Source organism: Rhinatrema bivittatum, chromosome 6 (assembly GCF_901001135.1).
Source record: "Rhinatrema bivittatum chromosome 6, aRhiBiv1.1, whole genome shotgun sequence".
NCBI classification, from domain to species: Eukaryota; Metazoa; Chordata; class Amphibia; order Gymnophiona; family Rhinatrematidae; genus Rhinatrema; species Rhinatrema bivittatum.
In genome coordinates this window covers 352,103,070-352,129,820 of record NC_042620.1, presented here as the reverse complement: position 1 = coordinate 352,129,820, position 26,751 = coordinate 352,103,070, and the positions used below count along the sequence as shown (strand labels likewise).

The 26,751-nt window shown below is 46.0% G+C and overlaps 1 pseudogene; it reads left to right on the top strand.

Moving 5' to 3' along the window:
- Nucleotides 1-18,001: 18,001 nt before the first annotated feature.
- On the top strand, nucleotides 18,002-24,770 carry LOC115094736 (annotated as a pseudogene).
- The last annotated feature ends 1,981 nt before the right edge of the window (nucleotides 24,771-26,751 follow it).

The following is a 26,751-nucleotide window of genomic DNA, read 5'->3' as shown; positions in this document are numbered from 1 at the left end:
CCAATATTGACTGGGTAAATGTATCATCGGGACACGCTAGAGAAATAAAGTTCCTGGATGGAATAAATGATAGCTTTATGGAGCAATTGGTTCAGGAACTGACGAGAGAGGGAGCAATTTTAGGGGGTCATTTTCCAAGGAGTTACTGCGGGAGATAAATTCGCGCTAACAGCTGTTAACGCGATTTGTGAATGCAAATTGGTATTCAGGGGGCAGAACATATGTAAAGCGGGAAACAGTTACCGTGTGCCGCGAAACAGCCACAGTGTTAGCACGGCTCATAGCTACAACCCTTTCATTCGTGTTACATTGTGCGCTAGAGGCCAGTAAAGGTTTATCACGGTCCACGACAATTCTGAACACCTTATTTCAGAGGGGGGGGGGGGGGGGGAGAGAGAGAGAGAGAGAGAGAGAGAGAGAGAGAGAGAGCGCGCGCGCCTTGCTATAGATCCTACTCCCTAGACAGGTATTTGTATCCCCATGGTAGGCCCACCTCGTAACTCGAGGTGGGGATTAGGTATGAGTGTAGGGGGTTGGGGGCCCGCTTTCACAGTCAACATGAGACGTACGAACAGAACAGTGGTCTCTTGTGAAGATTTGATGACCTTCGGAGTGAGGAAACTCACTCCAAGAAGAGATTTGGGCAATGTTCTCTCCACCTAGCTTGATGGACACAACAACAAGCTAGGTGGAGAGAACATTGCCCAAATCTCATCTTGGAGTGAGTTTCCTTACTCCGAAGGCCATCAAATCTTCACAAGAGACCACTGTTCTGTTCGTACGTCTGATGTTGACTGTGAAAGCGGCCCCCAATCCCCTACACTCATACCTAATCCCCACCTCGAGTTACTAGGTGGGCCTACCATGGGGATACAAATACCTGTCTAGGGAGTAGATAGCAAGTCAGTCTCTCTCTCTCTCTCTCCCTCCCCCCAGATAATTCTTTGGTTGGTTTTATCGTGCGCAAATCACGAAAACATCGCCGCATGCGATGTTTCCCCACTGCACGAAAAAAGCATCATTTGCATGGGACACGCCCCTTAATGCGTTACCAATGCGATATTGGTAAATGAGGCCCTTAGATCTAATTCTCAGTGGAGAACAGGATTTGGTGAGAGAGGTAACTGTGGTGGGGCTGCTTGGCAATAGTGATCAAATTTGATTTAATGATTGGAAGGGGAACAGTAAGCAAATCCACGGCTCTCGTGCTAAACTTTCAAAAGGGAAACTTTGATAAAATGAGAAAAATAGTTAGAAAAAAACTGAAAGGAGCAGATACAAAAGTAAAAGGTGAGCAAGAGGTGTGGTCATTGTTAAACAATACCATCCTAGAAGCACAATCCAGATGTATTCCACACATTAAGAAAGGTGGAAAGAAGGCAAAACGATTACTGGCATGGTTAAAAAGGGAGGTGAAAGAAGCTATTTTAGCCAAAAGATCTTCATTCAAAAATTGGAAGAAGGATCCAACAGAAGAATATAGGATAATGCATAAACGTTGGCAAGTTAAATGTAAGACATTGATAAGACAGGCTAAGAGAGAATTTGAAAAGAAGTTGGCCATAGAGGCAAAAACTCACAGTAAATCTTTTTAAAATATATCTGAAGCAGAAAGCCTGTGAGGGAGTCAGTTGGGCCGTTAGATGATCAAGGGGTTAAAGGGGCACTTAGAGAAGATAAGGCGATCGCGGAAAGATTAAATGATTTCTTTTCTTCGGTGTTTACTGAAGAGGATGTTGGAGAGGTACCCGTACTGGAGAAGGTTTCCATGGGTAATGATTCAGATGGACTGAACCAAATCACGGTGCACCTAGAAGATGTGGTAGACCTGATTGACAAACTGAAGAATAGTAAATCACCTGGACTGGATGGTATATACCCCAGAGTTCTGAAGGAACTAAAAAATGAAATTTCAGACCTATTAATAAAAATTTGTAACCTATCATTAAAATCATCCATTGTACCTGAAGACTGGAGGATAGCTAATGTAACCCCCATATTTAAAAAGGGCTCCAGGGGTGATCCGGGAAACTACAGCCCGGTTAGCCTAACTTCAGTGCCAGGAAAAATAGTGTAAAGTGTTCTAAATATAAAATCACAGAACATATAGAAAGACATGGTTTAATGGAACAAAGTCAGCATGGTTTTACCCAAGGCAAGTCTTGACTCACAAATCTGCTTTACTTTTTTGAAGGAGTTATTAAACATGTGGATAAAGGTGAACCAGTAGATGTAGTGTACTTGGATTTTCAGAAGGGATTTGACAAAGTTCCTCATGAGAGGCTTCTAGGAAAAATAAAAAGTCATGGGATAGGTGGCGATGTCCTTTCATGGATTACAAACTGACTAAAAGACAGGAAACAGAGAGTAGGATTAAATGGACAATTTTCTCAGTGGAAGGGAGTGGGCAGTGGAGTGCCTCAGGAATCTGTATTGGGACCCTTACTTTTCAATATATTTATAAATGATCTGGAAAGAAATACGACAAGTGAGGTAATCAAATTTGCAGACAATACAAACTGTTCAGAGTAGTTAAATCACAAGCAGATTGTGATAAATTGCAGGAAGATCTTGTGAGGCTGGAAAATTGGGCATCAAAATGGCAGATGAAATTTAATGTGGATAAGTGCAAGGTGATGCATATAGTGAAAAATAACCCATGCTATATTTACACAATGTTAGGTTCCATATTAGGTGCTACTACCCAAGAAAGAGATCTATGCGTCATAGTGGATAACACATTGAAATTGTCGGTTCAGTGTGCTGCGGCAGTCAAAAAAGCAAACAGAATGTTGGGAATTATTAGAAAGGGAATGGTGAATAAAATGGAAAATATCATAATGCCTCTGTATCGCTCCATGGTGAGACCGCACCTTGAATACTGTGTACAATTCTGGTCGCCGCATCTCAAAAAAGATATAATTGTGATGGAGAAGGTACAGAGAAGGGCTACCAAAATGATAAGGGGAATGGAACAGCTCCCTTATGAGGAAAGACTAAAGAGGTTAGGACTTTTCAGCTTGGAGAAGAGTCGGCTGAGGGGGGATATGATAGAGATGTTTAAAATCATGAGAGGTCTAGAACGGGTAGATGTGAATCGGTTATTTACTCTTTCGGATAATAGAAAGACTAGGGAGTACTCCATGAAGTTAGCATGTGGCACATTTAAAACTAATCGGAGAAAGTTCTTTTTTACTCAACGCACAATTAAACTCTGGAATTTGTTGCCAGAGGATGTGGTTAGTGCAGTTAATATAGCTGTGTTTAAAAAAGGATTGGATAAGTTCTTGGAGGAGAAGTCCATTACCTGCTATTAAGTTCACTTAGAGAATAGCCACTGCCATTAGCAATGGTAACATGGAATAGACTTAGTTTTTGGGTACTTGCCAGGTTCTTATGGCCTGGATTGGCCACTGTTGGAAACAGAATGCTGGGCTTGATGGACCCTTGGTCTGACCCAGTATGGCATGTTCTTATGTTTTCATGGAAAGTCCTCTTCCTAGTAGCCATTACATCTGCTGGAAGGGTTAGTGAGTTACAAGCACTTGTCACATTCTCACCCCATACAAGGTTTCTACATGACAGAGTGGTCCTGCATACTCACCCTAAATTTCTTCCCAAGGTGGTTACTGATTTCCACTTGAATCAGTCTATAGTTTTGCCCACATTTTTCCCAAGGCCCCACTCTCACCAGGGCGAGAGGATTTTATACACTTTGGACTATAAACGTGCACTTGCATTTTACGTAGATCGCACTGCAGGCCATAGGAAATCCACCCAATTCTTTGTTTCTTTTGATAAAAACAAACCAGGAGTTGCGGTGGGCAAAGTCTCTCCAATTGGCTAGCAGACTGTATTGAATTCTGCTATGATAAAGCAGGCTTTCCTCTTCAGGGACGAGTGAAGGAGCACTCAGTGAGAGCCATGGCAACCTCAGTAGCACACTATCATTCAGTAAAGATTGCTGAGATCTGTAAAGCTGCAACATTTGCATCTCATTAATTCCTGGACATGGAAGGACGCCAAAGTGCTGCCTTTGGTCAATCCGTCTTGAAGAACTTATTTCCAGTTTAATGCCAACTCCTTCCACATCCAATCTGCTGTGATTTTCAGGCTGCCTCATTTTTACCAACAATATACCAGTTGTTGTGCCTGTTGCACAAATTGTACACTGTTGGTCCAAGTTAAATATGAGTCAGCCTGTAGCTTGCTAATCACTCACATGTGAGGACTACCATCCTGCTTGTCCTGGGAGAAAGCAGAGTTGCTTACCTGTAACAGGTGTTCTCCCAGGACAGCAGGATGTAGTCCTCACGAAATCCAGCAATTTTGCTTTATCCCAGGACAAGCAGGATGCTAGTCCTCACATATTGGTGATTAGCAAGCTGCAGGCTGAGTCATCTTTGTATTGGACCAACAGGTTACAACTTGTGCAACAGGCACAACAACTGGTATACTGTTGGGAAAAATGAGGCAGCCTGAAATCACGAAAAGTTGGTGTGGAAGGAGTTGGGATTATACTGGAAACAAATTCTTTAAGACAGATTGTCCGTAGGCTGAATCTTGTCTTCCTTTCTTGTCGAGACAGTAGTGAGCCGCAAAGGTGTGAAGGGAACTCCATGTTGCGGCCTTACATATGTCAGCTATTGGCACTGAATGGTAGTGTGCTAGTGAGGTTGACATTGCCCTTACTGCGTGTGCCTTTACTCGCCCTTGGAGAGGAAGGCCTGCTTTTCATAGCAAAACTGTATGCTATCTGCTAGCCAATTGGACAGGGTTTGCTTGCCCATTGCTTTTCCAGGTTTGTATGGATCAAAAGAAACAAAGAGCTGGTTGGATTTTCTATGGGCTGTAGTGCGGTCTAAGTAGTATGCAAGTGCACGCTTACAGTCCAAGGTGTGTAAAGCCCTCTCTCCTTGATGAGAGTGTGGTTTTGGGAAGAAAATAGGCAAGATGGTAGTTTGATTCAAATGGAATTCCGTAACTACTTTTGGCAGAAATTTTGGATGTGTACGGAGTACCACTCTATCATGTAGGAATTTTGTGTAGGGTGAGTATGTGACAAGTGCTTGTAACTCACTAACCCTTCTTGCAGATGTGATGGCTATTAAGAAAATAGTCTTCCAAGTGAGAAATTTAACATCACAGGAATCCATGGGTTCAAAGGGAGAACGCATGAGTCTCGTTAAGACCACATTAAGGTCCCATTGCGTGACCAGTGGTCGGTGTGGAGGTTAAAGTTTATTTATTTAAAAGTTTTTATATACCGTCATTAAGTTATTTACCATCATAACGGTTTACAATAGGGCACATATATCAAGGACATTATAGATCGTACTTTAAATATAGGGTGCCATTATTATTCGGTAACAATACGACATTAAGTAAAGTATGGTTTATGATGTGGAATTTTCATTGATGAAATTCGCATGGGGGATTGTATGTTTTATTGCTATTCAACCTAACGGTTTGACTACAATTATACGAGGGATAAAATAATTTCCAGGCAGAATCTGGAAGTTGTAAGCTGGGTGCTTCTAAGTCCACTTATCCTTATTTATTTGCTTGCGTCATTCTTTCTTGAAGGCTTGTGTGAAAAGCCAGGTTTTGAGGTGTGTTTTGAAAAGTTTGATTATTCTGAAGTCTTAGATCAAGGGGCATTGTGTTCCATAATATGGGACCTGCCAGGGACAATGCTCGTTCCCTAACCTGGGTTAGTCTTGCTGTTTTCACAGAAAGAATGGTTAAGAGGGCTTTGTTTGCCGATCTTAAATTTCTATGTGGAACATGTACTCTGAGTGCTGTGTTCAGCCATTCTGCTTTTTCATCATGGACTAGTTTATGTATTGTGCAAAGAGCTTTGAACTTCACTCTTTTGTTCTATGGGTAGCCAATGTAGTTCGGCCAGTGTATCTGTGATGTGATCTTTTCTACTTTTTCCAGTGGGAATTCTAGCTGCGGAATTTTGTAATATTTGCAGTGGTCTTAATGTATTGTAAGGTAAACCAAGTAGTAAAGCATTACAGTAATCAGTGCTTGTAAATATCAGTGATTGGAGCACTGTGCGAAAGTTTGGTAGCGAGAGTAATGGCTTAAGTTTTCTGAGTATCATGAGTTTAGCATACCCTTCTTTAACCTTTAGTGTTATGTGCTATTTGAGGTTTAGCTCTGTGTCTATTATTACTCCAAGGTTGTGTACCTTGTTGGCAAATTCAATTTTTTGGTTACTGTTAAGAATTATTGGAGTTTGTGCTCTTTCTTTCTAAGTGTATGAATTCAGTTTTATCGATGTTAATTATCAGCTCCATTTGGTTGAGTAGTTGTTTTATAATGTCAAGATACATAATAGCTAAACTTATTGTTTTTTCAATAGTGTCCTCTATTGGTAGGATTAATTGAATGTCATCGGCATAGACACAGTGTAAGATTCCTAGTCCTGCGAGGAGATGACATAGTGGAAGTAGATATACGTTAAAAAGAGTAGCTGAGAGTGCCTTGTGTAACTCCTGTTTTTAGGATTATTTTTTTCAGATAGTGTTTTTAATTTGTACTTGAAATATTCTATTATTTAGATATGACCTGAACCATGTGATTGTTTTACCATGTAATCCAATTTCTTCATGCCTTATTAGTATTTTGTGATTCACTGTGTCAAATGCCTGCCGATAAATCCAGTAATATCAGAATGTAATGTTTTCCGCTGTCGAATCCTCTTAGTAATGCTTACTGTGACTCCAACATCGTTCTAAAGCTTCAACAGCAAGAGGAAATGTGGAATAAAGGATTTGCACTCACAAAGAGGGGAGTAGCTGGCTTGTTACGGCGGTTACTACCCCAAACCAAATAAGCCTGATACTTCAATTTCAATGCATATACAAGCATAGTTCTCTGCTTCAATGGCAGGGGAGAAGAAAAACTGATACTACACACATCCAGCAGAGCTCTCTGCTTCAATGGCAGAGGAGAGAAAAAAGGGTTCACACTCACAAAGCGGGGAGTAGCTGGCTTGTTACGCGGTTACTACCCCAAACCAAATGTGCCTGATACTTCACTTTCGATGCATATCCAGCATGGCTCTCTGCTTCAACACCATGGGAGAAGAAAAAACTGATACTTCAAGCATATCCAGCATAGCTCCCTGCTTCACAACGGCAGGGGAGAAGAAAAACAACCAATAAGGGCTGTATAACATAGTCTGGGTAAAACAAATAAGCATGGGTGTAGCTTGCTTATTGCGGCGGTTACTACCCCTACTACCCCTAACTAATCAAGCTAGATATTTCACTTGGATGCAGCTCCATCACTGCTCTCTACATTAATGGTGGGGGGTGGAAGGGAAATAGAACCAAGAGCTAAAGAGAAACAGATAAAGAGAAAAAATGTGTGAAGCTTGCTGGGCAGACTGGATGGGGCCGTTTGGTCTTCTTCTGCCGTCATTTCTATGTTTCTATGTTAGTGCAATTGAAGTGTTCGGTGGCTGTAGTGCTTACGGAACCCGTGTTGTGATGGGTAAAGGATATTGTTAGTGTCTAAGTGCTCAGATAATTGTTTTTGTACTGTTTTTTCAATTAAATTAGACATTAGTGGTAGATTGGATACCGGTCTATAGTTTGCTTTTTTTCTTTAGAATTGGTTTAATGATTGCTCCTTTCAGTATTTCTGGCATGTTACCTTCTCCTAAGGAGGAGTTTATAATTTTTGCCAAGGTTGGTGCGGTAATTTCAGGGAGCTTTTTTATTTCAGATATGGGTAATGTGGGGCTGGATTAAATTGAATTTGGTGTGGGGCTGGATTAAATTGAATTAAACCTCTCATAAATCTACTAACTAGGGGTTGTACTGATATTGGTGCATCCCTAACCTGGTATTATGATAAGCTGAGATCGCACTTAAATGTACTCTTACAAATGAGACCAAAGTCTGAGAGATGCCATAGATAGTCTAATAGAGATGATGTAGTGCAGGAAAAAGGGTCACTAAGCAAAATTGCTTACCTTGTAATAGGTGTTATCCCAGGACAGCAGGATGTAGTCCTCACATATGGGTGACGTCATTGAACGGAGCCCAGGTGGGAAAACTTTCTGTCAAAGTTTCTAGAAACTTTTGACTGGCCCAGAGAGGCCACTGAGCATGCCCAGCATGCTATGATATTGTCTGCCACAGGTGTCTCTCTTCAGTCTAGTATGTAGCAAAAGCTTTAGCAAAAAGAATAATAAAAATAGAAGGCCCAACTCCGCGGGGTGGCGGGTGGGTTCTGTGAGGACTACATCCTGCTGTCCTGGGATAACACCTATTACAAGGTAAGCAATTTTGCTTTATCCCAGGACAAGCAGGATGCTAGTCCTCACATATGGGTGAATAGCGAACTAGAGGCTGAGTCATTGTGTAGTGTTATGTTTTTGTTGAATGAGTCAGCCGAAGATCACAAGCAGTTCGGTTGTAGTAGGAGTTGGGTTTAAGCAGGAAACACGTTCTTTAAGACAGACTGTCCATAGGCTGAATCTTGTCGTCCCTGCTTGTCCAAACAGTAATGAGCTGCAAATGTGTGAAGAGAACTCCATGTTGCTGCTTTACATATGTCAAGTATTGGCACTGAACGATAGTGTGCAACTGAAGTTGACATTGCCCTAACTGCATGTGCTTTTACTTGCCCTTGGAGAGGAAGGCCTGCTTTCTCATAGCAAAACTGTATGCAATCTGCTAATCAGTTTGATAGAGTATGTTTACCCACTGCTTTCCCTGGTTTGTTTGGGTCATAGGAAACAAAGAGTTGATTGGATTTCCTGTGAGCTGCAGTGCGGTTTAAGTAGAAAGACAGAGTACGCTTGCAATCTAAGGTGTGTAAGGCCCTTTCTCCTTGGTGAGCATGAGGCCTTGGAAAGAAAGTGGGTAAAACTATAGATTGGTTTAAGTGGAATTCCGTAACTACCTTAGGGAGGAATTTAGGATGAGTGCGGAGAACCACTCTGTCATGTAAGAACTTAGTGTAGGGTTCATATGTGACTAGTGCTTGTAACTCACTAACCCTTCTAGCTGATGTAATGGCTATGAGGAAGATAGTTTTCCATGTAAGAAATTTCAGGTCACTGGAATCAATGGGTTCAAAGGGAGAACGCATGAGTCTAGATAGAACCAAATTTAGATCCCATTGAGTGACTGGGTGTCTAATTGGTGGTTTAAGAAGAATTAAACCTCTCATAAATCTTTTTACTAGAGGTTGTGTAGAAATAGGTGCATCTGATACCTGATTATGGTAAGCTGAAATTGCACTTAAATGTACTCTTACAGATGAAGTCTGTAGACCAGATTCTGAAAGATGGTACAGGTAGTCCAATAAAGACTTTGTGGGGCAAGTGAAAGGATTGATGTCCTGTTGCCTGCACCACAAAGTGTATCTCTTCCATTTGGAAGCGTAGTTCTTCCTTGTGGAAGGTTTACGTGAAGCTATAAGAACTTGGGAAATGTTAGCTGGAAGATTGAGTGGTTGTAAGATCAAGCTTTCAACATCCAAGCCATCAGGGATAGGGATTGAAGGTTGGGATGGCGCAACAGACCCTGATCCTGAGTTATGAGAGTGGGAGCTGTTCCCAGACGAATGGGATCCCTGACTGAGAGATCTAGCAATGTGGGAAACCATACTTGTCGAGGCCAATATGGGGCTATGAGTATCATTGTCCCCTTGTCCTGTTGTAGCTTCACTAGAGTTTTGGTTATGAGTGGTATCGGAGGATACGCATATAATAGGCCTGAGTTCCAAGGGCGAGCAAAGGCGTCCTTGGATGGCCTGTTGTTCAGGTTGTATAGGCAACAGTAGTTGTCCACTTTGTGATTCAGATGTGATGCAAAGAGGTCTACTGTTGGTTGTCCCCAACGTTGAAATATCCTGGTCACTACTGTGGGATCTAGTGACCATTCGTGTGGTTTGAATTGACGACTGAGTCCTGTCCGCCACTACATTGTGAATGCCTGCTAGGTAAGTGGCCTTGAGAAATATGGAGTTGTTCAAGGCCCAACCCTCTTGACAAAGGAGGTACGAGCCTGTCCCTCCCTGTTTGTTGATGTACCACATGGCTACTGTGTTGTCTGTTTGGATCAGCACAGTCTTGTTGAAAGGCAGTCCTTGAAGGCATGTAGGGCATAACGTATAGCTCGAAGTTCCAGGAAATTGATTTGAAATGTTGCTTCGAGCTTTGTCCATGTTCCTTGTGTTTGGAGAGTCCCTATGTGAGCTCCCCAACCTAAGGTGGATGCATTTGTAGTCAGAGTTACTTGTGGGACTGGTTGTTGAAAGGGTAGGCCCTTGCACAGATTGTCCTTGTTCACCCACCATAGTATAGAAGAGCGTAGTTGGTGGGTTACTTGAATTGGAGAATAAAGTGGTTGAATGGCTTGGATCCATTGTGATCTTAAAGTCCATTGAGTTACCCTCATGGCCAGTCTTGCCATAGGAGTGACATGAACTGTGGAGGCCATGTGGCCTAGTAATGTGAGAAACTGATGAGCTGTTGCTTGTTTCTTGGAGTGAATCGAGCTTGCCAGTAGAGACAGTGTGTTTGCTCGATCTTCTGGTAGAAATGCCTTTGATAGGTTGGTGTTTAAACACCAACCTATCAAATTGTAGGAGATGGTTTGGAGTTAGATGTGATTTTGGATAATTGATGAGAAATCCCATGGAGTGCAGCAGAGCAATAGTTTTGTTGAGAGACTGTATTGCTCCTTGTTGAGATTGGCTTCTGATGAGCCAATCATCTAGAAATGGGAAAACATGTACACCTTGCTTGTGTAGGTGTGCTGTTATTACTGCCAGACATTTGGTGAACACTCTGGGAGCAGAAGCTAGTCCGAATGGCAGTACTTTGTATTGGTAATGTTGAAGGCCCACCTGGAAGCGCAGATACTTGCGATGAGGAGGGTATATTGGTATAATGGGCGTAAGCATCTTGAAGATCCAGAGAACAGAGCCAATCTCCTGTTTGAAGAAGTGGGTAGCATTTTGCCTAGGGAAACCATCCTGAACCTTTCTTTCTTTAGAAATTTGTTGAGATTTCTGAGGTCTAGGATGGGACGTAGGCCTCCAGTTTTCTTTGGAATGAGGAAATATCTGGAGTAGAATCCTCTGCCCTGCTGAGACCTGGCACTGGTTGAATGGCCCTGGCTGTCAGAGGGTGGATAATTCTATTTGTAACTGAATTATTTGGGAATTTTGTTGTGGGTAGGAAGTTGGTGGGAATTCTGGAGGAATTGAGAGAAAATTTAGTTTGTAACCGTGAGCTACAATGGAAAGTGCCCATTGGTCTGTGGTTATGTTTTCCCAATTTGATTGGAAATAGGAAATCCTCCTCCCACTGGTATGTGTTGTTTGGGGTTTTGGAGGGTGGGTCTGATCTCTGGATTTGTGTTCAAAAACCTGTAGCTGGACCAGTCTGTGGAGGAGGCTGGGCACGGGCTGGTCTTTGTTGTCTGGCCTGAGAGCGCTGGGTAGGCCTAGAAGGTCTAGTTCTGGTAGGCTGATTATAGTACCTTCTTGGCCTGTAATATGGACGTCTAGGTTCCCTTCGGGGAAAACGTCTAGGGGCCTGGGTGGTTGTTCTTGAGGCAGTTTGTGATAGCTGTCTTAAGGTCTCCGTGTGATCCTTTAGTTGTTGGACAGCATCCTGTACTTTCTCTCCAAACAAGTTATCCCCACGGCATGGCAGATCTACTAGCTTGTCTTGTACTTCAGGCCTGAGATCTGATGCCTTCAGCCAGGCCATCTTCTTGCTGTAATGCCAGCTGCTGCTGTTCTTGAGGCTGTGTCAAAATTGTCATAAGCAGCCCTTACCTCATGTTTCCCAGCCTCTAGGCCTTTGGTGATGATGGATTGTGCAGATTCTTGAAATTGCTCTGGGAGAGAATTTGTGAAGTGCTCCATTTGCTTCCAGAGATCCCTTTGATACTGTGTCATATACAGTTGATAGGCAGAGATTCTGGAAGATAAAAGTGCACCTTGGTACACTTTCCTGCCCAGGGAGTCCAGAAAACGATGATCCTTCCCTGGAGGAGCTGAAGAATGTGGACGTACCCTTTTAGATTTTTTCTGGGCAGATTCTACTACCACAGATTGATGTGGTAATTGTGCCTTCTGAAAGCCTGGTGCCTGCTGCACTAGGTAGGTAGTGTCTACACGCTTATTGACTGCTGGAACCGTGCATGGGTGTTCCCACACTCGTTGTTGTAGGTCCAACAGGACTTCATGGATGGGGATTGCCAGAACTTGTTTTGGTGGGTCCACGAATTGCAGCACCTCTAAGGTATGCTGTCTTGAATCATCTTCTGATGAGAGCTTAAATGGTATTGTATCCGCCATCTCTTGGACAAAACTTGAAAAAGATAAGTCCTCAGGTGGTGACCTTTTCCTTTCTTCAGGAGGTGATGGTTCGGACATGAACTCTTCAGAAGAAGTATCTGATCCTGGATCATCCCAAGAATCTTCTTCCTCTGGCTGTTGATAAGGAGTTCTTGGGATTTTCCTTGTAAAAATACCCGATGGCCCAGGTAATGGGTCATCGATAGAAATTGTGGGAGGAGTCACTCCATGGCTTTTGAGGAGCTGTGTCGACAACTTTGTGATATTTCTTCAAAGGCCGTTGAAAAAGTGCCAATTCCTGAGTATCACTAGTGGTCCTGCTCTGTTATTGTCCGAGGGAAGGATGGGTGTCCCTCAATGAAGTTGTCGAGGGTGGTGCCCTTGGTGTCGAGTCCGTCGACGGTGGTAACATGGAAGGTAAGGGTATCGAAGAAATCGCTGGAATTTGAGCGTATATGGACGTCGATGACATGATGATCTTCGGTGTCGACGTTGAGTCCCTGTGTACCGTCGGGGTCAAGAATGGCCCTGGCATCGGTGTGCCCACCGGCATCGGCAAATTTGCCGGCATCGATGTGGAAATCATCGGCATCGACAATGAAGTCGGCATTGTAAATTGTTCTTTGAAAGCCTGAGATATCGCTTGTCGGATGAAATCGGACAATTCCGGCCGCACAACCGTTGGAAGCAGAGCGGTTGCGGGCGGTGTCGCAGGCTGAGGTACCAGTTCCTGACACGTAGTTTGCATTGGATCTGGTGTCATCAATGGAGTCGAGGTAGGCCGAGGCGTTGAAGACTCCGACGTTTCTTGTGTTCTAGGCCGCTTCGCTGTCAAGGGTTGCCTGGGAAAGCAGAATCAGGACAACGGGGGGCTTCTGTGTCGATGTTTTGACTTCGATTTTCGGACGACTTTGTTGACGTCGAAGACGAGGAAGGAGAATGATCTTCCGACGGTCCCGGGCGAGGTTTTTTAAGTATCACTCGCTTAGTCGCTCCAGCCGGAGACGACCTCGACGACTGCGACGGGGAAGGTATAAGTTGCAGGCTGAACAAATGTTCCATTTATTCAAGCCTGGTTTTCCTCGATTTCGGCGTCATTTCTGCACATTGCGGACAATTTTGTACGTCATGTTTGTCACCCAAACACATCACACATTCGGTGTGTGGGTCTGTGAGTGACATTTTCCTAGTACAAACAGGACATTTTAAAATCCTGTCGACATTTTTATCGAATGACGGCCGTCGATTCGACTGAGGTAAATTTTTTCTACTCTCCGAAAATAAATTCAGACTGGGGTTACTTACCTGGCCGGTAAGGAGAGACCCCGAGAGATTTTTTGTGAGAGAGAATATCACTTTTTAGACTAATTAGTCACAAGAAGGTTGAGAAAAACTCAACGGCTCCGGTTCCGCGATGCTGGCTGCAGCGCGGAAAAAATGAAGACTGAAGAGAGACACCTGTGGCAGAGAATATCATAGCATGCTGGGCATGCTCAGTGGCCTCACTGGCCAGTCAAAAGTTTCTAGAAACTTTGACAGAAAGTTTTCCCGCCTGGGCTCTGTTCAATGACGTCACCCATATGTGAGGACTAGCATCCTGCTTGTCCTGGGATAACTATTTTGTGTGCACCACGTGGTAAACCTTTTCCATTTAGCACGATAGTTTTTTCGTGTGGAGGGTTTACGTGAAGCTAAAAGCACTTGAGAGACATTAGTTGAAAGATAGAGAGGTTGTAGAATCAAGCTTTCAACATCCATGCTGTGAGGGATAGGGATTGAAGGTTGGGATGACGCAACCTGCCCTGATCCTGAGTTATGAGAGTGGGTACTGTGCCCAGGTGAATTGGATCTCTGATCGAGAGGTCTAGAAGTATGGGAAACCATACTTGTCGAGGCCAATACGGGGCTATGAGTATCATGGACCCCTTGTCTTGTTGTAGCTTCACTAGAGTTTTGGTTATTAGCGGTATTGGGGGATACGCGTATAGAAGGCCTGAGTTCCAGTGGCGAGCAAAGGCGTCCCTGGGTAAGCGGTTTTTCTGCTTGAACAGGGAGCAATAATTGTCCACTTTGTAATTCAGTTGTGATGCAAAGAGGTCTACTGTTGGTTGGCCCCAACGTTGAAAGATCTTGGTTGCAACTACTGGATCCAGAGATCACTCGTGAGGTTGGAATTGACGACTGAGGCAATCCGCCACTACATTGTGAATTCCTGCTAGGTAAGTGGCCCGTAAAAGCATTGAGTGTGTTAGGGCCCAGTCCCAAATTTGTGCTGCTTCTTGACAAAGGAGATATGAGCCCATACCTCCCTGTTTGTTGATGTACCACATGGCTACTGTGTTGTCTGTTTGTATCAGAACAGTCTTGTGGGAAAGGCAGTCCTTGAACGCATGCAGTGCATAACGTATAGCTCGAAGCTCTAGGAAGTTTATCTGAAATGTAGCTTCAAGTTTTGTCCAAGTACCTTGAGTCTGCAGATGACCAATGTGTGCTTCCTAGCCTAAGGTGGATGCATCTGTAGTTAAGGTCACTTGCATAATTGGTTGTGGAAGGGTAGGCCTTTGAGCAAGTTGTTCATTGTTGTCCACCATAGGAGCAAGGATCGTAGTTGTTGAATGGCTTGTATCCATTGTCTTTTGAGTGTCCATTGCGTGAGCCTCATGGCTAATCTGGCCATGGGAGTAACGTGAACTGTGGATGCCATGTGACCCAAGAGAGTGAGACATTGATGAGCTGTTATTTGTGTGCGTGCACGGAGAGAGCCTAATGTCTGTGCACGGTCTTTTGGAAGGAAAGCTTTTGCAGTTATGGTGTTTAATTCTGCACCGATGAATTGTAACAGGTGAGATGGTGTGAATTGGGATTTCTGGTAGTTGATGAGGAATCCCAAGGAATGGAGTAGAGTTATTGTGAGCTTGAGAGAGGTGAGTGCTCCTTGCCTTGTTTGACTTCTGATGAGCCAGGTAAGGAAACACGTGCCCGCCCTGCTTGTGTAGGTGGGCAGCTGCCACTGCCAGGCACTTTGTGAACACCCGAGGTGCTGAGGCAAGGCCGAATGGTAGTACCCTGTACTGGAAATGTTGATTTCCTACTAGGAATCGTAGATATTTTCGACGGGGAGGGAATATTGGAATGTGAGCGTAAGCATCTTGAAGATCCAAAGAACAGAGCCAATCTCTCTTTTGAAGTAGAGGTAACATGGTGCCCAGAGAAACCATCCTGAATTTTTCTTTCCTGAGAAATTTGTGGAGATTTCTGAGGTCTAGGATGGGACGTAGGCCTCCTGTTTTCTTTGGAATGAAGAAATAATGGGAGTAGAATCCTCTGCCCTGCTGAGGCCAGAGAACTTGTTCCACGCCCTGGCTCTCAGAAGGGTGGATAATTCTGTTTTGAGAAGTGTTGATTGGTTGTTTACCATCCAAAATGAGATGGGTGGAGTATCTTTTGGTACAGTGAGAACGTCCAAGTGGTACCCCTGAGATGTGATGGAAAGTACCCATTGGTCTGTGGTAATGTGAAACCAATTGTGTTGGAAGAAGGCAATCCGACCTCCTACCAGCAAATTTGGGGTCGGATTGTTGGAGAGGCTGCTGTTCCCTGGAATTACTTCAAAACCCCGATGTGGCTCCTGTTTGCGGAGGGGGTTGAGCTCTAGGCGCTCTTGGTTGTCTTGGCTGTGTTCTCTGAGTTGGCCTGGATGAAGGTCCATGGGCAGGAGGTGGATAATAACGCCTTGTGTGCTTGGAATCTTTTCTCGGGAGTGTTCTTGATAGTACTTGAGACTCCTGAGGTACTGAAGATAGTTGTTTCAAGGTTTCTGAGTGTTCCTTTAGGAGGGAAACCGCTTCTTTCACCTTATCTCTGAAGAGGTTGTCCCCTACACAAGGGAGATCAGCTAGTTTCTCCTGTATTATCCCTGTGGCTGATAGTCTTGATGCCGTTTCAAAATTATCATATGCTGCACGAACCTCGTGTTTGCCCGCTTCCAGACCTTTATGACTTATGTCAGAGAAAGACTCCTGGACTTGCTGGGGAAGAGTTTCAGAGAGTTATTATATTTTCTTCCATAAGTTACGCTGGTATTGCGTCATATATAATTGGTAGGACGCAATCCTGGAAACTAACATGGATCCCTGAAACATCTTCCTACCTATGTTGTCTAGGAACCTGTTGTCTCTTCCTGGTGGAGTTGAAGAATGAGTTTTTATTCTTTTTGATTTCTTTTGTGCTGACTCAACTACCACTGACTGGTGAGGTAGTTGAGTCTTCTGGAATCCTGGGATGTGTTGGACCAGGTATGTCGCATCAGTCCTCTTGTTGACTGGAGGTTGGAGCAGGGATGCTCCCATAACCTGTATAACAGTTCTACGAGTACTTCATGGACTGGTATGGCTAAAACCTCCTTAGGGGTGCCCACGAATTGTAACACCTCCAGGGTTTTTGCCTGGTGTCTTCCTCCGACTGTAACTGAAAAGGAATGGTGTCAGCCATATCCTTGATGAAGTTGGAGAAGGATAAGTCCTCCCGAGGGGATTTTCTACGTTCCTCTGGAGGAGATGGCTCCGAGAGGACTTCTTCGGAACAGGTGTCTGTATCCTTTCATGTATCAGGTGTATGAGGGTCAAGACACCTTTGACAATCGATGATTGTCCCCTAGGTTTCGATGGGAACAATGGGGATATTGGTGGTAATGCCGTGGAATGCCCGATGGACCTGGAATCGGATCTGGAATCGGTGGTTCTTTGGCAGTATCTTCTCCCCTCAGTAGTGGTATTGGCAGTTCCTGAGGTTTTATAGGAATTGCACCGATAATTGTATCTAATTTTGCTAAAATCGGTGCAAGAAGGGATAAATCAGGCATCGGCATCGGTGGAATCAACGATGGATGCGGAAATGTCATCGGTATTGGCATCGATGGAACTGGTAAAGGCATCGGTACTGGCATCGATGGACCCGGGGATGGAACCAGTGGGGGCATCGGTACAGGTATCGATGGAACCGGTAAGGGCATCGGTACTGGTGTCGATGGAATCGATGATGGAGACAGTGCTGGCATCGAAGCATCGAAGAGTGCATTCCTGACTGCCTGGCGGATATAGCCATCCAGTTTTGCCCGCATAGCTGGTGAGATCAGAGCAGCTATGGGGGGAGGCAGTGAAGGCGATTCCGGTACCTCCGCAGAGCCCTGAGGAGGTAGGTTCCCGGCACCGATATTGGTGGGGATCGCCGTGGGGTGGAAGGCCTCGATGAAGCGTCCTCTCTCCGAGATTTCTTAGACGCTGGTGCAGGATCCTTTGATGGGCCGCCGGATATCGGGTTGGTCTCGGGATCGTGAGGCCTCCGATGCTTCTGTTTGTGGTCGGTGCTTTTCTCGATGACCGACGTTGATTTTATCGAGGATATAGACGGAGTTGGTGATGATCTATCTCCCGCTGCATCCGATTGTCTTTTCTTCAGGGCGAGTTTGCGGATCGCTCCAGCCGGAGATGACTGCGTGGACGTCGAAGTTGAGGGTATCAGTTGTAAATGGCACAGGTGTTCCATTTTCTCCATCCGGAGTCCTCCTGCCTTTGGCGTCATTTCTGCATACTTCGGGCAGGTTAAGACGTCATGTCTCTCACCGAGATAAAGCATACACTCGAAGTGTGGGTCCGTGATGGACATTGTTCGACAGCAAATTGGGCATTTCTTAAAATCCGAAGCCATTATGAAGTCGGACAGCCGTCGACGACTTTTGGCTAATAGACGGTACGGAACTGATGGAAAAAAGGAAAAACTTACCGCGATGGTAAAAAACGGGGGACCCCTGCGGTTTTGAAGTTTTTCAGTTGTTTTAGAAATATGGTGAAAATCACCACAGGACTCCATTTAAGCGCGAGGTTAACTGCTTCGCGGAAAAAAGAAGACTGAAGGGAGACTCCTGTGGCAGAGAATATCATGGCATGCTGAGCATGCTCAGTGGGCACACTGTGCCAGTCAAAAGTTTCTAGAAACTTTGACAGCAGTTTTTCCGTATAGGGCTCCATTACTGATGTCACCCATATGTGAGGACTACATCCTGCTTGTCCTGGGATAACATCTATTACAGGTAAGCAACTCTACTTTCCTCTACTTCACTGGTTCCAATGAATTTATTTGTGCTTCCATGGAGAGACTTGGATGCCTGGAATTGCAGCCTGCCTTTTGTAGGGACTGCTTGTCCCCTCCATGGCCCCTTCTTGTGGGCATGAGTCATTAATGTGAGAAATGAGCATTGCTATAAGAGAAAAGTAACCCTTTCCTTCCCATTGAAGAGCAGATTTTCCTCTTCTGCTCTATCCTCTGAAGTTACGTGTGCTTCCCTGCAGATACTGAGACCCGTGCATATGCACCCCTCACTACCATACTTTGTGTTTGTCCCCTTGTAAGGAATGAGGTAAGCGAGAATAAGGTAAAAGTAAAATAATATATTTATTGATATACAATCTTAACAATTCTAAGTGTTAAAGGTATACAGTTCTAAGCACTAAAATATACAGTTCTAAGCATATACAGTTCTAAGCATTAAAAATATTGCTAAGCATATACATCTGTATCCGTGCACTGCATTTCGGCCAATACTCACAACACCCTTTTCATCCGCCTGACTGAGAGAGAGCCCACCACAGGCAAAAGGGGTCCTGTCACTTTGTACGTCTACAAAGGACACACATCACTTTGCATGCCAGCAAAGTAAAAGCAAGTTTCTCGCTCTCCCTGTTTTTCAGCCATAGCTGTTTGTCTTTTATAGCCTAATGTACACAAGTGTGCGTGCCAAACTAGTCTATGTTTATGTGGGATAGGATTACTCACTATCCTAGAATCAGATCTATGCCAACAGTCCCAGTCTAAACTATGCATTCCAGACTCAAGGATGGATGGTCAGGTCATCTTTTCTCCGGGCCGAATGTCAGTGCTGCAGCTGATTCTGCAGTTTCCCTTACACCCCTCCTCTGCCACTTCTTAATGGCATGCATGATTCAGGGGGAAAAATGTGTAATCCTATCACAGAATAGTGAACTCTTCCTTTGCTTTGAAAAGCAGATTTTCCTCTTTTCCTCTGGAGCCATTGAAGTTTCTTGTGCTTTCCTGCAGAGATGAGGAACCCTGCATGGGAACCCCTGCATGCCATAAGTGGTGCTCATCCCTTCCTCTGCCCCTTCTTTTGGCATGCATTGTTTGTGGGAGAAATGTGCAATCCTAAAACAGAACAGTGATCTCTTCCTGCCATTGAAGTTTATATATTCCACTTCTGCTCTGGGTCACTTGAAGTTTCCTTTGCTTCCCTGCAGAGACTGGGTCCCCTGCTTGTGCACCACTGCCTTCCATAGAGGGTGCTTGTCCCCTCATTTTTATCTTCTTGAGGCATGAGTCATTCTGTGTAGAAATGTGCAAAACTAAACCAGAACAGTGTCCTCTCCCATTCCATCGATGAGCATATTTTCCTCATCTGCTCCGTGTCCACTGAAATTACATGTGCTTTCCTGCAGAGTGGGACGGCTGCATATACACACATGCCTGCCTAAGGGGTTGCTCTGGAGATGCTTACTGCTGAGCTACCAGAACTCAGACTGTGCAATATGGTGAATGGTTTCCTGTATTTCCCTGCATATAGGGGACTTCCTGCACATGCATGCCTGCCTCATTTAAATAAGCCAGGATGAACTACCTAGCCTCACCAACTATTAAGCACCCCTCACACCCTCCTTTTAAAACATTTCAAATATCAGCCATCACACAAGCCAGGGCCTAGGGCCATCTGGTTGGCACCCTGCATCTAGGGCCATCAGTGCACTGGCAAAAGGAAAGAGAGTGTGGAGCTATGAGGAGGGATCATGATGGGCTAAGAAAAAGGCTGGTAATTCATGATAGAGAACGCTAGCCTAGAAATGGGACTAGATGTAAAAGGAAGGTCTTGGAGAGAACTGAAAGAAGGAATTCTGTCATGGAGAGGAGTAGAGAAACTGTGTGTAAGGTACAATGACTGTGCAGTGTGGTGAGATCCTACTCCAATTTGTCTCTCATATCTCTGCACCTCCTTATTTACCCCTTTTATACCCGTTATATACTCCTTTTCCCTGTCCTTAAACCCTACCTTCCCAACAGCAACCCCTGCTAGACTATATATAGTTGCCTTTCTGAACGTATAATTTGTAATGTCATATATAGTGTCTTCTGTATGTACTAGTTAAAGATAATGTATACTGTTGTATATAGTGCTTTTTGGAGTGTATAATTTATAAGGTATATAAGGTTATACACAGTCCCTTTTTGAGTGTATAATTTGCAATGTTACATATTATGTTCTTTGGTTGTTTTTCCATCAGGTACTGTTCCTATTCTCCTCTTCCTCTTTTTCCCTCTCTTCTCTCGCCCCTTTTCTCTTCCTAGCTGCACCCCTCCCCCACCCTTGTTTTTTGTATTTTCCTCTTTCAGTTATATTGTAAACCGGCATGATGTACCCACGAAGTCGGTATATAAAAGCTAATAAATAAATAAATAAATAAATGAGCTGCGAGAACATTGAAGGGGGAGAGAAAAAGTGGAAGGATGTGACAAGCAAGGATTTGGCATAGTTGTGTTTCTGTGATGTGCTACACAGTATTTGCTTCAATAGAGTTGTTATTGTGGAGTGCACTATTCCCCTTGTGCAGAAAAATAATATTACAATCGTTCTTCTTTTATATCTGTTATCTCTGTGGATTTCAAGGTGAAGATAGCAATCACTGCATGCAGCTGTGGCCCTGGTTCTGTGGAGATGCTGACTGTGAACTGCCCAAACACGAAGTGAACAACTTGTGTATTGCCTCAGGAATTTTCCTGCATAGATGCATCTCCCTGCATGTGCAACACTCCCTGCTAAACGTGTGGTCCATGCACTCCCATCTGCAGGATTAAACCTGGCACTATGTTCCTTGGTGGCTGTTCTTTCAATGTAAGTTATAATGTTTGACATTTGGTTGCCGAGCCAAAAACAACCAAATGATCGATAGGGAACCTGATGGCCCTGCATGCAGGAAGGATAACAAGATGGCCCTGCATGCAGCGTGGGAAAACAGATGACTCCGCATTCAGTGTGGGGAAGCAGATGGACCTATGTCTTGCCTGATGTGGTTCTAGTGGTTGTGTTATTTTACAAGGAGGATGTGTGGGGTGCTTAATAGTTGGTGAAGATAGATAGTCCACCCTGGGGCTTAATGACCATGGACCAACCAATGGGCAGCAGGGGGCTCCGATAGTAGGTGCCCTTTTCCTAGGAACAAAAGAGGTGAGGGGGACAGGGAAAGGGACAGAGAGGAGCTATGGAGTTGGAGGGAGATGGGCTGAGAGAAAGGCTGAGAATGCAGGACAGACAAAGTTAGCTGGCAAATGGAAATAGATGTAAAAGGAAGGTGTTGTGTATGGGTTGTTTTAGTGTGCCCTTGGGCCTCAGCCCGACCCCAGACGGATCCAGGACCGAACCGAGTGTTGATGGCGTGAACCACCATGGCTGACGGTCTTACCCTCTGCCAGGCCGGCAAGCTCCCATGGCCAACAGCAGATGATGTTGGAATGTGAATGTTCCTCCAACCATTCTGAGCCCTTTCGGACCTGCTGCATGGAACAGCAGGCCTGGCCTGAGGTCGAGGGTAGACGGGCCTTGACACGAAGACATGACAACAGGATCGATGCGACGGCATCGCGGACGAAGACTTGACACCAAAGCTGATGCGAAGACATCACGGACCCCAGTGGTCGATGCGATGGCATCCCAAACCAGGGTCGATGCGACGACATTAGGAACAAGACATGATACCAAGAGTGATGCAACGGCATCCAGGACAAGACGAGGAACTGACGAAGTCCAGACGAGGCGAGAAGCTGGGCGGATGGACATTGGCACTGTCTCTCAGGGCGCCCTACTCAGTCCACCCACAGGACTGAGTCGTGGACCATCCTGTCCCACTGTGCGCCCTACACAGCCCGAGGAGGCTGGTCACGGACCACGCTGGGAGCGGGACAAGCGCAGGGAAGGATCCAGTCGAAGCAGAACTCCAACGATGGAGCCGATGTCGTCCGAAGCTCCACCAACAGCTGGCAGGACATGACGGCTCAGGAGCACAGGACACACGTCCACCTGTAGGCTAGTCCACGCTCGGGCAAAACATCATCCGAGGGACCCCCGGCCTAACAGGTACCAGAAGGCTCAAGAGCGCTGAAGACGAAGACACAGGAGCAGGACATTAAGGAACCTGGAACATCAGGAAATGGAGGATCAAGGCGAGACACCAGGACACCTGGACAGCGACCTCAGGCAACGAAGACATAACTTGACATGGCGTGACAACAAGAACTCCATGGACAAGACGAAGAAGACCTGACTGAGCTCTGGCAGTCAGGAGCCTCCAGAGTGAAGCAACTCCGATGCAAGGCAAAGACTGACTGACGGTGCAGCCCTTTTATAGGGCTGGTACAGGAAGTCCACTCCCTAGGTGGGGCAGCACACTTCCTGTGCCTGGCCCTTTAAATCTTGTAGAGAGGTGTGCCGGCGCCTAAGGAGAGCAGGAAGAGCTGTGCAGGACCGCGGACAGCGGCCTGCACCGACGCACAGCGTTAGAATCGCAGGGCTGGGCCTGAGAGCAGGCCCGATGATGGCAGCGGCTCCAGCCGCTGCAGGAGGCCCCGGGGCAGCTCCAGCCACCACTCAAGCCCGGGGATGCGGCCTTCGTGCCGCGAAGATGAACAAGATGTCGGCGGCGTTCCCGGCCGCACAGGGGACGGCAGGAAGTCCGCGGCTCCAGCCGTGGCAAAGAGGAATATTTGGGGCGGCCTCTGGGCCGCAGGCAGCAACAAAGTCCGCGGCTCTGGCCGCGCTGGAAGGCCCGACGTCGGCTTCCCTGCCACATCGGGTAAGGAAGCAGCGTGGGGTGAGTGCCTGCTCGCGGGGAAACCCATAGGCAGAAGGATTCATAACAGAAGGTCTGGGACAGGAACTGAAAGAAGGAATTCTGGCTAGGAGAGGAGGAGAGAAACTGAGGGATGGTACACTGATGGTGAAGCTGTATGAGAGGAATAGAGAGACTATGTGGATGAGACAGATTAAGAGAAGGGACATGGGCTGCGAGAACAGAGGAGAGGATAGAGAAAGAGGGAGGATGTGACATGCGACAAACCAAAGAGCTGGCATAGGTGTGATGTTCCACCCAGTATTTGCTTCAATTGAGTGGGGGATTGTGGGGTACCATTCCCCCTTACGCATACATATAATGATAATAATATTAAAATATTTTCCTTTAAAATCTTGCATGATCCATCCATTATCTCTGGGTATTTCTAGCTGAAGGGAAGAAGCAACCCATGCTGTGTTATGGCCCTGTGTTATGTTTTGTAAGAGTGTGAACCCTGGGCCGAGGTGAGAGGTGTCTCAGCCCAAAGGGAGGAGCCCTGTGAGCCTCACCGTCAGTAGGCATGGTCTCAGTGGTGTAGGACACAGCTGTAAGGTAGAGACTTTATTATGAAGGAAGGAAAAGCAGAGCCCGTGGAGTGGGAGGTGTAGTTAAAGTACAGTTCAGAGCAGAGGGGTATACCCAGGGTGATACCTCCAATGTAAAGATCCGGTAGTGATGAGGAGGCGGGTAGTAAAGGTGCAGCCAATCAGAGCACGGCTTTCCTGCTATAAATAGAGGGGGACTGGCTGTTTGGGGAAGTGCCTGAAACATATTTGGGGTGAGTTTCAGTGACTGAAGTTTTTTCGTTTGCAGGAAAGGCATGGCTGAAACGGCCCAAGTGCAGCTCCCGCTGCACCTCCTGCTCCAGCAATGGCCAAGAAAAATCAGAAGAAAGCGGCAGGAGCCTCGAAGGTGCACACGTCCTCGCGCCCCGGGTCTCGGAGCTAATTGTGCAGGCCATATCTGCCCCCAGGTCTCGGAGCTAATTGTGCAGGCCATATCTGCCTCCAAGGAGCGCAGAGGGGTATCACTGGCCGCCCTCAAGAAGGCTGTGGCAGCCAAGGGCTATGATGTGAAGAAGAACAAGAGCTGCCTGAAGCTGGCTGGCAAGATCCTGGTGAACAATGGCAGCCTCGTGCAGGCCAAGGGCAGTGGAGCTTCGGGCTCCTTCAAGCGCAACAAGAAGCAGTCGGAGAGCAAAAAGAAGCCTGCCCCGAAGAGCAAGAAACCGGTGGCCAAGAAACAAAAAAGGCAACTGCCGGAGTGAAAAAGAGTCCCAAGAGAGCCAAGAAACCAGCAGTGGCTGCTACCAAGAAGCCAGCAAAAAGCCCCAAAAAGCCCAAAGTGGTAAAAGCGAAGAAAGCGGTCAAGAGCCCAGTTAAAGCCAAGGCTGTGAAACCGAAGGTAAAGAAGAGTCCAGCTAAGCCTACCAAGGCCAAAACAGCTAAAAGCAGTAAGATGGCTCCTAAGAAAAAGTGAGGAGTAAATGCTGCCACGATTTTCTGGAAACCCATTGGCTCTTTTAGAGCCACCACCTCAGTCACAGAAAGAGCAAAAGATGACTTAACTCCTTCCTTAGAGAGGACAAGGCAGTCATGCTCACCAACATGCCTGCTCTGTAGGGCTCCCAATTTGCATAATCTAGGGGACTGCCGCAGTAATCCGGTAATTCCTTAAGTTTTAAAAATAACAAACTGAGATCAATAACTTTTATGACACACTTCCACTCCCCCAAAAGGTGAGGTTTACGTTGTGCAGCGTAAGCCCTTCGAGTGTAGAGGTGGTGGTTCTTAAAAGAGAGCCTTTGTCTTACGTTGTTGGGCGAGATTATGTCTCTTTAAGCTCTTTCCCCTGGATCCTACAGGCCAGCTGGATGTCCTTGGGCATGATGGTGACTCGCTTGGCATGGATGGTGCATAGATTAGTGTCCTCAAAGAGACCAACAAGGTAAGCCTTGCTAGCCCCCTCAGGGCCATGACAGTCGAGCTCTGGAAGCGCATGTCGGTCTTGAAATCCTGCGTGATCTCCCGCACCAGGTGCTGGAAGGGCAGTTTGCGGATCAGCAGCTAAGTGGATTTCTGGTAGCGGCGGATTTCTCGGAGAGCCTCGGTGCCTGGTCGATAGGTGCCTTTCCCTAGTAGGTGCCTTAGCCTAGTAGATCCAGGAAGGCGAGCACCAAGCAACATGCACACTGCATGCAGCAATGGCCCTGGAATTTCTGCAAGCCCAGTTCTCCCAGCAGCCAGCCCTCCAATAGGAGTGTATGTCACGGTCTTGAGAGACTCTAGGAAGCCCACAAATTGGGGTTGTTCCTCTGTGATCTGTTCTCCAGATCCTCTACCTTGGCTTCCAACCTGCGGATCTGTTGTTCCAAGGCCTCCTGTTTCTGCTGCAAAGCCTGTGTATCCATTTCCACGCCAGCTATTCTGGTCTGCATGTCCTCAACTTGCCACTTGATCTCATTTAGAGTCATTTCCCGCAGTTATCTGCTGAGAAATAGCTTGAAAGCGGGTGTCCAAAAGCAAAAAAAAAAAAAAATCTTTGGATCCAGAATTAAGCAAAAATCAGAATTTTTAAAATGGGATGGAACAGCTCCCCTATGAGGAAATGAAGATTTCGGCTAAAATAGACTCTTTCACCTCACCTTTTGCATGCCGGTAATTGTTTTGCCTTCCTTCCACCTTTCTTAATTTGTGGAATACATCTAGACTATGCTTCTAGGATGGTATTTTTTTTTAACAATGCCCATGCCTCTTGCACACTTTTTACCTTTGTAGCTGCTCCTTTCAGTTTTTTTCTAACTATTTTTCTCATTTTATCAAAGTTTCCCTTTCTGTTTGGATTCAGACGTGTTAAGGTTTGTGAGTATGTGGACCCTTGGCCTGAGGTGTGAGTTGATACCACCTTTGGCGGAGGAGCCCCATAGGCCCACACTGCCGGGAGGTGATGTCAGGCACGGAAGGGAGCTCTCGGAGAGACTGTGGAGAGGTCTCGAAGCGTCAGGGAAATTCCCCAGTAGACAAGCAGGCTGAGGCTAGTACCTGGAGTGAGGCCCCCGAGAGGGAAGGTGCTAGATAGACCGCAGAGAGGCAGGCTTGAGGCTGGCATGCAGGAGGTATACCGGAGACACCCTCCGAGGGGTGGAGCTGTGGAGCAAGGGCGATGCCGCTGCAGTGACGTAGGCCAACCTGCGGAGCAGGAAAGCCCGAATCAGGTCTCCAGTGATGACGTAGGTAGAAACCTGAGGAGCGGGGAGCACCGACAGTCTCAGTACGATAGAGAAGCACAGTCCCGAGGAGCGGGGAAGTGCTGGCAGTCTTAGTAGCACTTAAGTGCGGCCCCGAGGAGCGGGGTGGCGCAGGCTGTCACAGTGTAGCATGAGAGCACGGCCCCGAGGTGCTGAGAGTCTCTTGTATCGAATGAGGGTGCAGCCCCGAGGAGCTCGGAGGTGCCGACAGTC